We start from the raw sequence: 12,008 nt of genomic DNA on the forward strand, positions 1-12,008 counted from the left end.
AGCCATCCAGCCAGGGCTTAATATTTTCTTTTTGATGCTATTTTATTTTATTTACTTATCTTTTCATGCTTAAGGGTATATGTATTCTGTTGCTTTCCATGCAGCACGTAATAAGGTATCTATGTGCTCGTTATGCCTTTTCCAAATCGTTTGGGACAACCTTCGAGGATCTACGTGTCCTCCACAATGAGCCATCTTCTGGTATGTTCTCGTAAGTGTTGTATGTAGGGCGGAAGGCACAGTCCTGCTGACCTACAGATCAGTCTAATGGGGCGTGTTCTGGGGGAAAGTTAATGTCTCTTCTCTCTTCCATCTCTATCGTCTCTTCCGCTGTTGTCTTGAGGCTCACAGCAGGGCCCAGTCAGTTTGCACCAGCAGATGCCTGTAGAAGCCATTCAGATAGGAGACAGCAGGGAGGAAGGCACAGGAGAAGAGGAGGAGGAAGAGGAGACTCAATGTCCCATGATGGAGCAAAGGGGCTGCTAGTTGGAAAAACCAAGGACAATGAGTCGTCCTCCTTAGGATGCCATGCCAAGCAGAAATCCTCTGAAAAATCCACCAGTCACTAGAATGTTCTTTTTCACAAATAACACCATTTCCTCAGCTTTGTTTTTCACCTCCATAGGTGAGTGGTTGCTCTTACAGATCTTGAGCTGTTCCTTGGCTTTCTTCATGCCCTTCTCTACTGATTGCCGGTCAACTTTGACGTGCCCAGTATGGCTTGCAAGCTGAAGGAGAAAAAATCCTCCTCCCACAGCTTTTGCAGCCAACTTCCCAACCTTCTGGAAGATGAAACCCGTGCACCATCCAGTGACACCTACAATTAAGAGCTGAGTTGCCATGCTATACTTCCAGCTGAGGGCCCAGATTCCCGACCAAACAGCTTGTGCTGCCATGGCTGCTTTTTAGCAAGTCCTGCAAGGTCCAGTGAGCCAAAATTTCCTTGGCTGGACGCTGCCATTTCAGTGATCTTTTGCAATGACACCCGTGGAGGCTTGTAGCCTGCTTAGGACATGGAGTGACATGCCATTTTTGCAGCAACCTTTTGATGCTATTTTTTAAAAAGATTTTATTTATTTGTTTTTAAAGAGGGGAAGGGAGGGAGAAAGAGAGGGAGGGAAATGACGATGAGCGAGACAGACATCGGATCTGTTGCCTCTTGTTCTGCAACCCAGGCGTATGCCCTGACTGGGAATCGAACTGGTGACCTTTCCATTCAAAGACTTGTACTCAGTCCACTGAGCCACACAAGCCATGGCTTTTGATGCTACTTTAAATGAAATTGTTTTCTTAATTTCCTTTCTGGACTATTCATTGCTAGTATATAGATATGTAACTTTTGGTCTTTTACCATTCAGAATGATGTTAGCTGTGGGTGTTTGTATATGTCCTTTATCATGTTGAAGTGTCCTAGTTCTATTTTGTTGCATGTTTTTCTGATGAAAGAATGTTGGAATTTGTCAAATAATTTTTCTGCACTAATTGAAATGATCATGTGGGTTTCCCCCTTCATTCTATCAATATTTTGTATACATTGAATAAGTTTCATATGTTGAACCAACCTTTCATTCCTGGGATAAATCCCGTTTGGTAATGGTTATAGTGCTTTCAATGTGCTGCCGAATTCAGATTGCTCGAACATTGTTGTAGTTGAGGATTTCTGCATCTATATTCATAAGGGGTATGGATCTGTAGTTGTCTTTTCTTGTAATCTCTTTGTCTGGCTATGGAATAAGAGTAATAGTAAAGGAGATTTGAACAACACAGTTACAAGTTTGAAAAAATATATATATACAGAGAAAATTTTCCTATCCACAAATAGAGAATACCTGTTCTTTAATTATTCAAAGAACATTCATAGAAATTCATCATGTACCTAAATATTCTTGATACAATGTAACAAAATGAAAAATAGCAATAGAATTCACTTGACATTCTAAAACCGTTTTCCAAAGAACTTAGTTCAAGAAGAAAAATCTATTCAGAAAACAATAACAGCAAGAGCACTACTTTGTACACCAACAAAATTCTTCTCAAAGGGAGAGATATTAGTAAATATATTTTATTAGAAAGTACAATGTTGGGAACCACCCTGCCTGGTTTTAGAAGCTGTAACCCCCCATGGCTAAGGCTGAGTGAGAGACCTTGGGACCCTAAGCCACTAAGGAGACAAAGTTTATCTTCCTGGCAGGGGTGCTGCCTCTGCCCCCTTTCACCTCACCCTGCTTGGCCCCAGGCAGATGACTGGTTAGGCAATGACAGGTAAGATTCCTCAAAAGAGGGACGACCTAAGAAAGGCGCAGTCTCAAAGGGGCCCTCAGGGAAGGACTTGGGGAGTATAGAAAAAGGGGGTGATGTACCCTCACCCCTAGGCTTTTCATTTTGTCTGCCAGAAGTCTCCTAATCTCTTGGCTGCCTTACTTCCCCCGACCTGAAACAATGCTGGAGGTGGGCCTGTGCTGGAAAGGGCGGGTTCCCCTGGGTGATCAGGCCTAAGAAAGAATGCATAAAATCCTGTGAAACCTGCTTTGCCAATACTCTCAATTTAAATGATAAGGGTCCAAGCATGAAATGAGTTTGTTTCCCCAAAGTTTTATGGCCCTTTAGCTATCTGACCCTGACTCAGAATAAGCCCTCAGAGTTCTTTGAATGTTATCTATTGTTTGATCATTACTGCCTGACAATGATTGATGAGCTTTGCATAATCACCCTGTATTCCTATGCAAATTAAATCCAATAAAAGCCCATTGAGGTAAAGGCTCCTGGCCCTTTTCTTTTGAGAGATCATCTACCTTTCTTCCCCAAGCAGATCATGTCTTGGTAGACTTATTCTCATCCATGGCAGCCGAGGGCTGGGGGGTGGAGTGGGGTGGGGGGAACAAAAGAAATGAATCAAGTATTTGCCTTATGTGAGTCAACTCAGAAAAAACAAAATGACAAAAAAAAATAAATAAAATTTTGGTTCAGTTCACAGCACTGAAAGGGAAAGATGAAAAACCAGGCCCAAAAAGGGCAGGAACCCAGGTGGCTCTGAGGTTGGCTGCTTGCTGAAGCAGGTAACAGAAAGCTGTGAATCAGATACAGGATGAATCAGCTACTAGATGAATCAGCTACAGCTTTTTTCAGTCTTAAAATCTAGTTGCCATGGAGCAAGCATAAAATTAGCCCAGGCCAGGTTTCATGCCTATTTTTTAATCTAGAAAAGTTCAGTGCATCTTTATTGATGGTTTCACCAAGCAGTATCCAACAAGGGAAGGTTAGTTCCCCAAGAATCCTTGGGGTAGTGTTATCAAAAGAAGGGGCAAGGGATGTGGGGCGACCAAACAACAAAATGTCCAGCACACACCTTTAGGAGCTAGATTCCTGCTAGGATGTTAACCATAGCATTTATCACAGCACCAAAAGTTGTGTGTGTGAGTGCTTTCGCCCTCTCCCTCTCTTTCTCTTGTCCCCTCCCTACTTCCCCCCTCTCTCTGTGTGGAGGTGTGTGTGTGTTCACATTCTAACACCTTGTGAATGGGACCTTATTTGGAAAAAGGGGCTTTGTAGATGTAAATATAATTAAGTTAATGACCTTGAGAGGAGATCATCCTGGATTACCCTCATGTGCCCTAAATCCAATAACCTTACAAGAGACAGAAGAGGAGAAGACACAGACAGGAGAAGGCCAAGGCCAGGTGAAGTCAGAGATGAGAGTGATGCAGCCAGAGCTGAGGAAAGCCTGGAGCCACCAGAAGCTGCCAGAGGCAAGGAAGGATTCTCTCCTAGAGCCTGTAGAGGAACTGCAGCCCTGCTGACACCCTGATCTCAGCTTTTTGCCCTCCATTACTGTGAGAGAATAAGTTCCTGTGGTTTTAAGCCACTCAGTTGTGGTAATTTGTTATAGCAGCCCTAGGAAACTAACATATATACACAAGTAACAGTAATCTCTGTACAGGAGATAGATGGATAGGGGAAAATATACAAAACATGTTTCCAAAATTTTCATATTTTCCCACAATATAGTATATTGTAAAATGTGGGTATAAAGAAGGCTAGCAAGTTTAATGCCAGACACAATAAAATTTAAGCAAAAAAAATTAAATGTGCCTATATTTTCTGGGCAATTCCCAAGGAGAATACTAGTGCTTGTGAGGCAGGGAGCGCCTCCAGCCATGTTTCCTCTTCTCTGCTTTGAACCCGGAGCTCCTGCCTGGTCTTCTGACTTCAAGATCTGTTTCCCCCTCCCTCCCACCTCCTCCTTCCATTCACTTCCCTTCCATTCACTTCCCTTCCATGTCCCGGTTGGCTGAGTGGACCGGTTGCGGGGTCGGATCTCGCTCCTGGCAGCACTCTGCACCCTGGATCCCCACTTGCCCCAGGAGAGGGGAGTCAGACATTTACCAAGAGCTGCTATTACCGCCGTAGCACACACGGACAAATAACGAGCAAAAACCAGCAGTAATATGCCCATACCACCTGGTGAATTCCAATGTGGCGATCGTTTCTGTTCTCTAAGGGCTGAGGTGTGGATTAAAGTTATTATCTGTGTTGGTAAGGTAGGGGTGGGGGTGGGGAGGAGGCCCCCGTGATAAAAACGCAGGCCATCTTATTTTTGGAACCGGGAAGTGGGAGGTGGTGTCCTTAGTATTCTTGCCGGCCGGTATCCCCAGGTCACCCAACAAATCGTTGCCATCTAACCTGATGGATCCTAGAAAGAACTGTGGCTCTGTTGGAAGTCCCAGCCAGGTGGCGGAACACCTGCCCAGACAGCACCATCATCCCAAACTGGGTTTACCCTCCAGGCTGTCAAGTCACCACCAGGTGACGCCAAAGAGCAGCCGAGACCCCCGGTGGATTCAAATCCCGCAGCTTCAGCCTAGAGATGTCGGGAAAGCACTGCAATCAGATGCTACGTGGGTCTCTTGAGAAGGAGCCTTGCTCTCTGCCTCCACCCCCGTAATGAAATTCTCACAAAGCGGGCACGGGCTTCCCCACATTCCGACCCCCCAGTCCTCCCGTGAAATCACTAAGTGGAGGCTGTCTGCGAAGAACAGGGAGGTAGCAAGCCTTGCAGAAGTAAGCCTACAGCAGCCTGGCGAGTATCAAGATTGTCAAAGGACTAGAGGACCAAAGTATGCAAAGTTTTCACGAAGGTGGCTGGGAGGGGGCTGGTAGAGTGGAAGTGGCCTTGAGATCTGGGCCAGTCGTGCATCAAAAATGGCAAGTGTGGGGAAAAGACCACTAAGCTAGTCACACAGCATAGTCTGTGGCAGGTGACAGGCCTGGGAGGGGAAGATGATGCACATCTCAAGGGAACCCAAAGGGGCAGATGATGGCCATTTGTATGACCATCCCTTAAGCTACAGAAGTCCCCCCTGACTTAGATGCAACCTCCTGCAAGAAGGTAGGAACCGGAACCATAATTGCCTGGGAAAATCCTGAAAAACCAGAAAGCTGAGTTTACCCAGAAGTGACTAATATTTGTGTGTGGTTGATGGGTTTTATTTTTTAATAGACATTAAGAGTAATAGCTACTTAAAGTAGAGGAAAATACTGCAACAGAAAGTTACATTTTGTTTTTATCAAACATGGATCTGTTTGCCTGTGAAATGCTTCTCAGCTACAAATATTCATAAAAATTGATTGCATACGAGAAACCTTAATAAATTCCAAAAGGCAGAAATTGTATAGGATACATTCTGTAGCCACATTGTAACCAATAAATGTATGAAAACAAACAAGAGTACACAGCTACTTGGATATCATGAAAGGAAGGGAAATGATCCGAAAAAGCACTAGAGTCATAGAGAAATCAAGATCGCAATATCTTGTTTCCCCACCTACATAGCCCAGATGAGACTGGGAATAGTCCTCCTTAGAGATGACAGCAAGATATCAGTTACCATGACCAGCTGGAAAGAGCTTAAACGTTTGCATGCATGAGTGTGGGTGTGTGTTTTCTTTCAATCCTAGAATTATTCTAAACTGTTGAATCCAGATCGTCTCCAAGCATCCACTTCCAACAGACAAGTACATTTTTATGTTACACAATCAGTGATGAGCATGCATTATAAACCAAGGATTTTGATTAACTCAAATTGTACACCCAAACCTTTTTAAAAAGAAAAATTGCCCAGAAAAGAACCACCCTGGTTTCCTTGTCCACCTTCATCAGCATTTGTAATAACCGAGCACCATATACCAGGGACTCAGCACCAAACAATCATGACCTCGGCTAACATCTCATTGTGTGGAGGTATTATCATTATTCCCATCTGAGAGAGAAGGCTTACAGAGGGGTGAAGGACTTGCCCTGCATCACTGGACTAGCCCGATGCTGAGCCAAATGAGGTTTGTATGGCTCCCAAGATACTGATCTTATGCTGTAAAAAATGTTATAACTATTTCATAATACAAGTACTTTTTTCTGGTACTGTATCCATATACAAATTAATATATATGCCTGCCTCATTCCTTTTGGCCCTAGATTTGAGTTGAATCAGGAGCCCCAGCTTAACCAGAGCATGGGACCCTGTGTTGTGGTATGGCCACCAGAAGGTGGCAGCAGAATCTGAAGCTTTTTCCGCTGACCTGTTGTCCAGACCCCTTGCTGCTGCTCCACACCGAGGTGCCCAGGTAGATGAGCCCTCCTTGTTCTCTGGATCCTTCGGTCTCTTGTCTGGCTTCAGTTTGCTTTCCATCATTCCGCCGCGCTGCCTCTCACAGCTGAGCAGCCATGGCGCTGACTTGCACTTAAACACCACTGTTGCTGATACACAGTTACTCCTCTGTTCTTAAGTCCTACGTAGCTTACCTCAAACAACTGCCCTTATACTGAGTGTCGCAGAAGTTTAGTTATTCAGTTTCACAAAGTGTTCATTTTGTTTTGCTAATACAATAATTTTCCTAATTTGACACTTCATCACTTTCCCCCATGTTTTGGCATCCATTCTTAAGGAAAATCCACAGATGCCCTGGAACAGGCTAAGCCTGGGAGTCAGGGGAGCCTCTCAAAGGCAGGCAGACTAAACTTCCTAAGGCTGCCGTGGCATCGCTGTGGTTCGGTAGGTATGGCTCTATGTGCCTGGGACAGTCCCCAGCCCCCCGAGCTGCAGCCTGGGGTGGCAGTTGTTTGTGCCTTTTCTGTTTGTCCTGTGTTTCATGGGGACTTTACGAGGAAGGTAAAAGAAGCTGCATGGTGGGCTGCTGGCGGAACATTCTCCCACGATGTAGTTGGGCTGAAACTTGTATTTTTAAAATATATTATTTATTTATCTATTTTAGAGAGGGAGTGGGGTACGGACGGAGAGAGAGAAACACTGATTTGTTGTTCCACTTATTTGTGCATTCATCGGTTGCTTCTTGTATGTGCCCTCACTGGGGATTGAACCTGTAACCTTGACTTGCTGGGACAATGCTCTAACCAACTGGCCTACCCGACCAGGGCCTGGGCTGAACCTTTGACAGTCCTGTGCAATGGCCAGATACTGTATTTGAAGGTTCCTGGGGTTGGCACCAAGGGCAGCGGGATTCTCCCCAGTCTCCAACCATGCTCGCTTGCCACCATCTTCAGGAAGGCAGGTGAAGTCTGGTTGGAGACAAATGTCTGGGAGTCAGGGAAAGGCTCTTAGATGTGCTGTCCCAGGAGGAAAAGAAGCCAGAAGGGTTAACTAGACTGGCTCAAAAAATGCTGCTGCGTCTGTGTTCAGTCATGGCAGAGGGTGGGTCTCCTTGTGCCCCCTTCTCATCCACGATGCTGTTACTGACCAAGGGCCCTGTGCTCCGGACCACAGTGCTCTTCCACAGCCTGGCGAAGTCTTCATCTCACAAAGGGCCTGTCCATCAACTGCCCACTCAGGCACTCAAGAGGTCTCAGACTGGGGGGCAGGGGTAGTGTATAAAGGGACTAAGTGGTAATGGAAAAACTACAATAAAGAATAAAAAATAAAGAAAAGAAGTCTCAGACAAACATTTGGGAACTTCTGCTCTTGCACTGTAGGCTAGGCAGAGAGGGCATGACCTGCTTCAGCACCTGGAGACCCCACTCTGAAGGTTGGGGGATACCACTGTGGCACCCCATCCTACTACCATCATCGTGAAACCAGAAAAGTTAGCATTCATGCTGCCTGTCACTGCCAGACCTGAATCTGGAAAAGACCAGTGTTCGTGCTGCCTGTCACATACCGAACCCAATAAGCAATGACAGTGGTTGAATCTTTATGGGCGCTTTATTCAGGTGGCTGGAGATCTGAGAAGACAGTGGGTTTGTACCCTAACAGATCATCTTAAATGCCATTTTAAAACGGTCCTTTTTATAAGGAGAACAGTGTGTAGATAAGGGGTTTGGAATTCAGGGAAAAGTTAATTGGATCAAAAACCTGCAGCATTCTCCCCCTGGGTGGTGGTCTTTAGCTGTGTCCTCGGGGGTGGGTGGTTGTCTCACCCTGGAGCACAATGGCTCAGATCCCATCTTCAGTTGCTTGCAGTCCTCCTGAAGCACAAGGGTGGAACTGCTTATGGTCTTCTGGAGTCAGGGTGGGTCTCGCCTTCAGTTCCTGGAACAATAGCTTTTACATGCATTGATTACTAAGTTTATTAGTTATTACTTAAACTAAAATCTTCCAACTTTTGAATCCCCTATCAGAACCAATAAATAGAGACAAGGGTTGAATCTATATGAGCACTTTATTCAGATGTCAGAGATCTGAGAAGACAATGGGTTATGTACCCTCAAAAACCGTCCTATCATCTCATTTTAAGCTGACTTTTTTATGAGAAGAAAGGGTAGTTAAGGGGTTTGGAAAAAAGGTTCATTGGATAGAGAGGGAGGTAAGGGGCTTGGAAAAAAAAGTTAATTGGGTAAGAGTTGTAGTCCAGGCAATTTTTCTAGTACTTCTTTATCTGCTGATCGATAATTCTTTATCTGCATCACAAGTGTTCCCTCCCTGGAACACACTGGCTCAGATACCACCTCCATCACTTACAGACCCCCTGGGGCACAAAGGTTGAATTGAGTCACAGCAACCTTTAGGTTAGGTCATGCATTCCAGTTCCTGGAGTAACAGCTTTCCACAAGCATTAATCACTTAAGCCTATCACCTGAGGCTAAAATCTTCTCTCTGGAGTTCAGTCTCCCCATAGCCAGTCCCTCCCAAGCCTCTGGGGTGTTTTTCCCCTCTGTATTTGGTGGCTGAGGGAACTGACTCCAAAGTCTGACGTTCATCTAACAGACCGCTGAGTGATGAGGGCGAATGGGAGCCAAAAGGTGGGGTTGCAGTGGAGCAATGAGTACCTTAGGGTAAGGGGACAGTGAGGGGGACAGCTGAGGTGGCTGGAACTTGGACAGTGAGGAGGGAGTGGTGCAAGGTAAGGCAAGGGATCTGTAGGGTTAAAATTCTTGGTCTTTATCATAGTAGCAATGGAGAGCAATTCAAGAGTTTAAAATAGATTAGTGATATAAACTGATCTGTGTTTTAAAAGATAATCTGGCCCTGAATGGTGTGGCTAAGTAAGTGGGTTGGGCATTGTCCTGCAAAGTGAAAGGTTGCTGGTTTGATTCCTTGTTAGGGCACATACCTGAGTTATGGGCCGAGTCCTCGGCTGGGGATGTGCAAGAGGCAACCCATCAATGTTTCTCTGACGCATTGAAGTTTCTTTCCCTCTCTTTCTCCCTCCTTTCCCCTCTCTCTAAAATAAATAAATAAATAAATAAATAAATAAATAAATAAATAAATAAGTGGAATCTTAAAAAAATAAAGATAATCTGTTTGTAAAACCATCTGGAGTGGTGTAAGTGTGTTAGGAGGACATAGCTATGGCCTAAGTGAGATGCACCACTTTGGCATGTGAATCAGTTTGAGCTGAATGCTGGTGAGACCCTGCAGGCTCGTGAGAAACTTTTACCTTCCATTAAAGAATTTAAAGTAGGGGCCTTGCCCGTAATAAGAATTATCACCAGTAATAACTTTCTATGACCTATTCATAGGGCAGGGCAAACTTCTAATTACTGAACATCTGCTCTTCTTACCATCCTGTGAATGACCTTCCTCCCCTGTGAAGCCCCAGGTGCCGCACCTGATCCTTGGCTCAGAATGTCATGTATACCCCATTTTACTTCTCTGTCTCTCGTCCCCTCATATATGTGGGATTTCCTTATGTACATATGTAACTGAATGTTATATTCTCTTGTGTCAATCTGTCTCATGTGTATTTGAGCATTAGACCACCCAGAAGGGCAGAGGACAGTTTCTTCCTCCCTCCCTCACAGTACAATATGATATTTTGAGAGAGAGAGAGAGAGAGAGAGAGCGAGAGCGCACGCATTCACATACCTGTTATTACAATATGTTGTTATAATTTTTCAATTTTATTATTAGTTACTATTGTTAATCTCTTAATGTGCCTAATTTATAAATTAAACTTTATCATAGGTATGTATATATAGGAAAAACCATAGTAAGTATAGAGAGTTTGGTACACTCCCAAGTTTTGGGCATCCACTGGGGAGATGGTGAGATCCTCAGGTGTGGGTCTAGCTCAATAATCTATGACTTCATCTAGCCAGGCTTTCTCTGAGAACCCTGGAGTAAAGCTAGCCAGCTGTTCCGCTGTAGCCAGCTCCCTGGGTCCTGGTCCCTGGAGAAGCTGCACCAGCGTGCCATGGCTACGGCAGTCACGTGACAGATGGAGGCCCCCACCTCTGAGTCCCAAGGACCCAGTGTACCACAGGTGGAAGGAGATTTGGGAGCAAGACCCCTGGGCTTTCAGGCAGGGCCTGTTAATTATCTTGGGGACAGACACAGCTGAGGTGCAATGTTTTCTGACTTCAGCCCTCCACAAAGGGCCAGTCTAGCCCAGCCCAAGGGAAGGGGTAGAGGAACCAACAGGTTAAAGGGACAAAAATCCAGAGACAACTGAAAAAGGAGAGGGAGGCTAGTGGCGGCCTTCAGGCAACAGAATTAAAAAAAACAACAGGATGGAAATATATCAGAGGGACACAGGGATGAACCTGAACTCCCAGTGGTCAGAGCTAGGAAAATTTGAGCAATAAAATAAATGATGTAGCATTAAATTATTACCAAAAACATAACATAAATGTACATGTGTCCACAGTGACAATATATGTTTGAAAAAATAAGTAAATGGGGGGGGTGAGTATTCCTTTCCCAAGGATTTCATTGAACACGTGTGAATGTTTCCTCCTTTAGGAGTCAGAGCTGTTCCATTGATCTGTGTGTCTGCTGTGTGCCGGTACCGTGCTGCTGCAATTACTGTGGACTTATGGTGTGGTTTGATATTGGGTCGTGTGATTCCTCCAACTTTGTTCTTCTTTCTCAGGGTTGCTGTTGCTATGGGGGGCTTTTTGTGCTTCCATACAAATGTTTGAAATATTTGCTGTAGTTCTGAGAAATACATCATTGGAATCTTGATGGAAATTGTGTTGAATCTATAGATTGCTCTGAGTAGTATGAACATTTTAATGATGTTAATTCTTCCCATCCATGAACACGGTATGTGCTTCCACTTATTTGTATCTTCTTCAATTTCTTCTTTCAGTGTCTCATAATTTCCCAAGTACAGGTCTTTTACATCCTTGGTTAGGTTCATTCATAGGTATTTTATTCTTTTTTGAGCAATTGTGAATGGGATTGCTTTCTTAATTTCCCTTTCTGTTAGTTCATTATTGGCATATAAAAATGCAACTGATTCCTGGGTATTAATTTTGTAACCTGCTACTTTGCTGAATTCATTTATCAGTTCTAGTCGTTTCTTGGTGGAATCTTTGGGGTCCTCCATGTACAGCGTCATGTCATCTGCAAATGACAGTTTTACTTCTCCCTTTCCAATTTGGATCCTTTTATTTCTTCTTCTTGTCTGATTGCTGTGGCCAGGACTTCCCATACTATTTTGAATAGAAGAGGTGAAAGCAGATATCCCTCTCTAGTTCCCAATCTTAAGAAGAATGCTTGTAGTTTTTGCCCATTGAGTACGATGCTGGCAGTGGGTTTGTCATATATGGCCTTTAT

At 44.4% G+C, this 12,008-nt stretch overlaps 1 pseudogene; it reads right to left on the reverse strand.

Annotated features, from left to right (window-relative positions):
• Positions 1-421: 421 nt before the first annotated feature.
• On the reverse strand, positions 422-11,790 carry LOC112297684 (FUN14 domain-containing protein 2 pseudogene; annotated as a pseudogene).
• Between the last annotated feature and the right edge of the window lie 218 nt (positions 11,791-12,008).

The sequence above is a fragment of the Desmodus rotundus genome, chromosome 5 (genome assembly GCF_022682495.2).
Source record: "Desmodus rotundus isolate HL8 chromosome 5, HLdesRot8A.1, whole genome shotgun sequence".
Classification (NCBI taxonomy): Eukaryota; Metazoa; Chordata; class Mammalia; order Chiroptera; family Phyllostomidae; genus Desmodus; species Desmodus rotundus.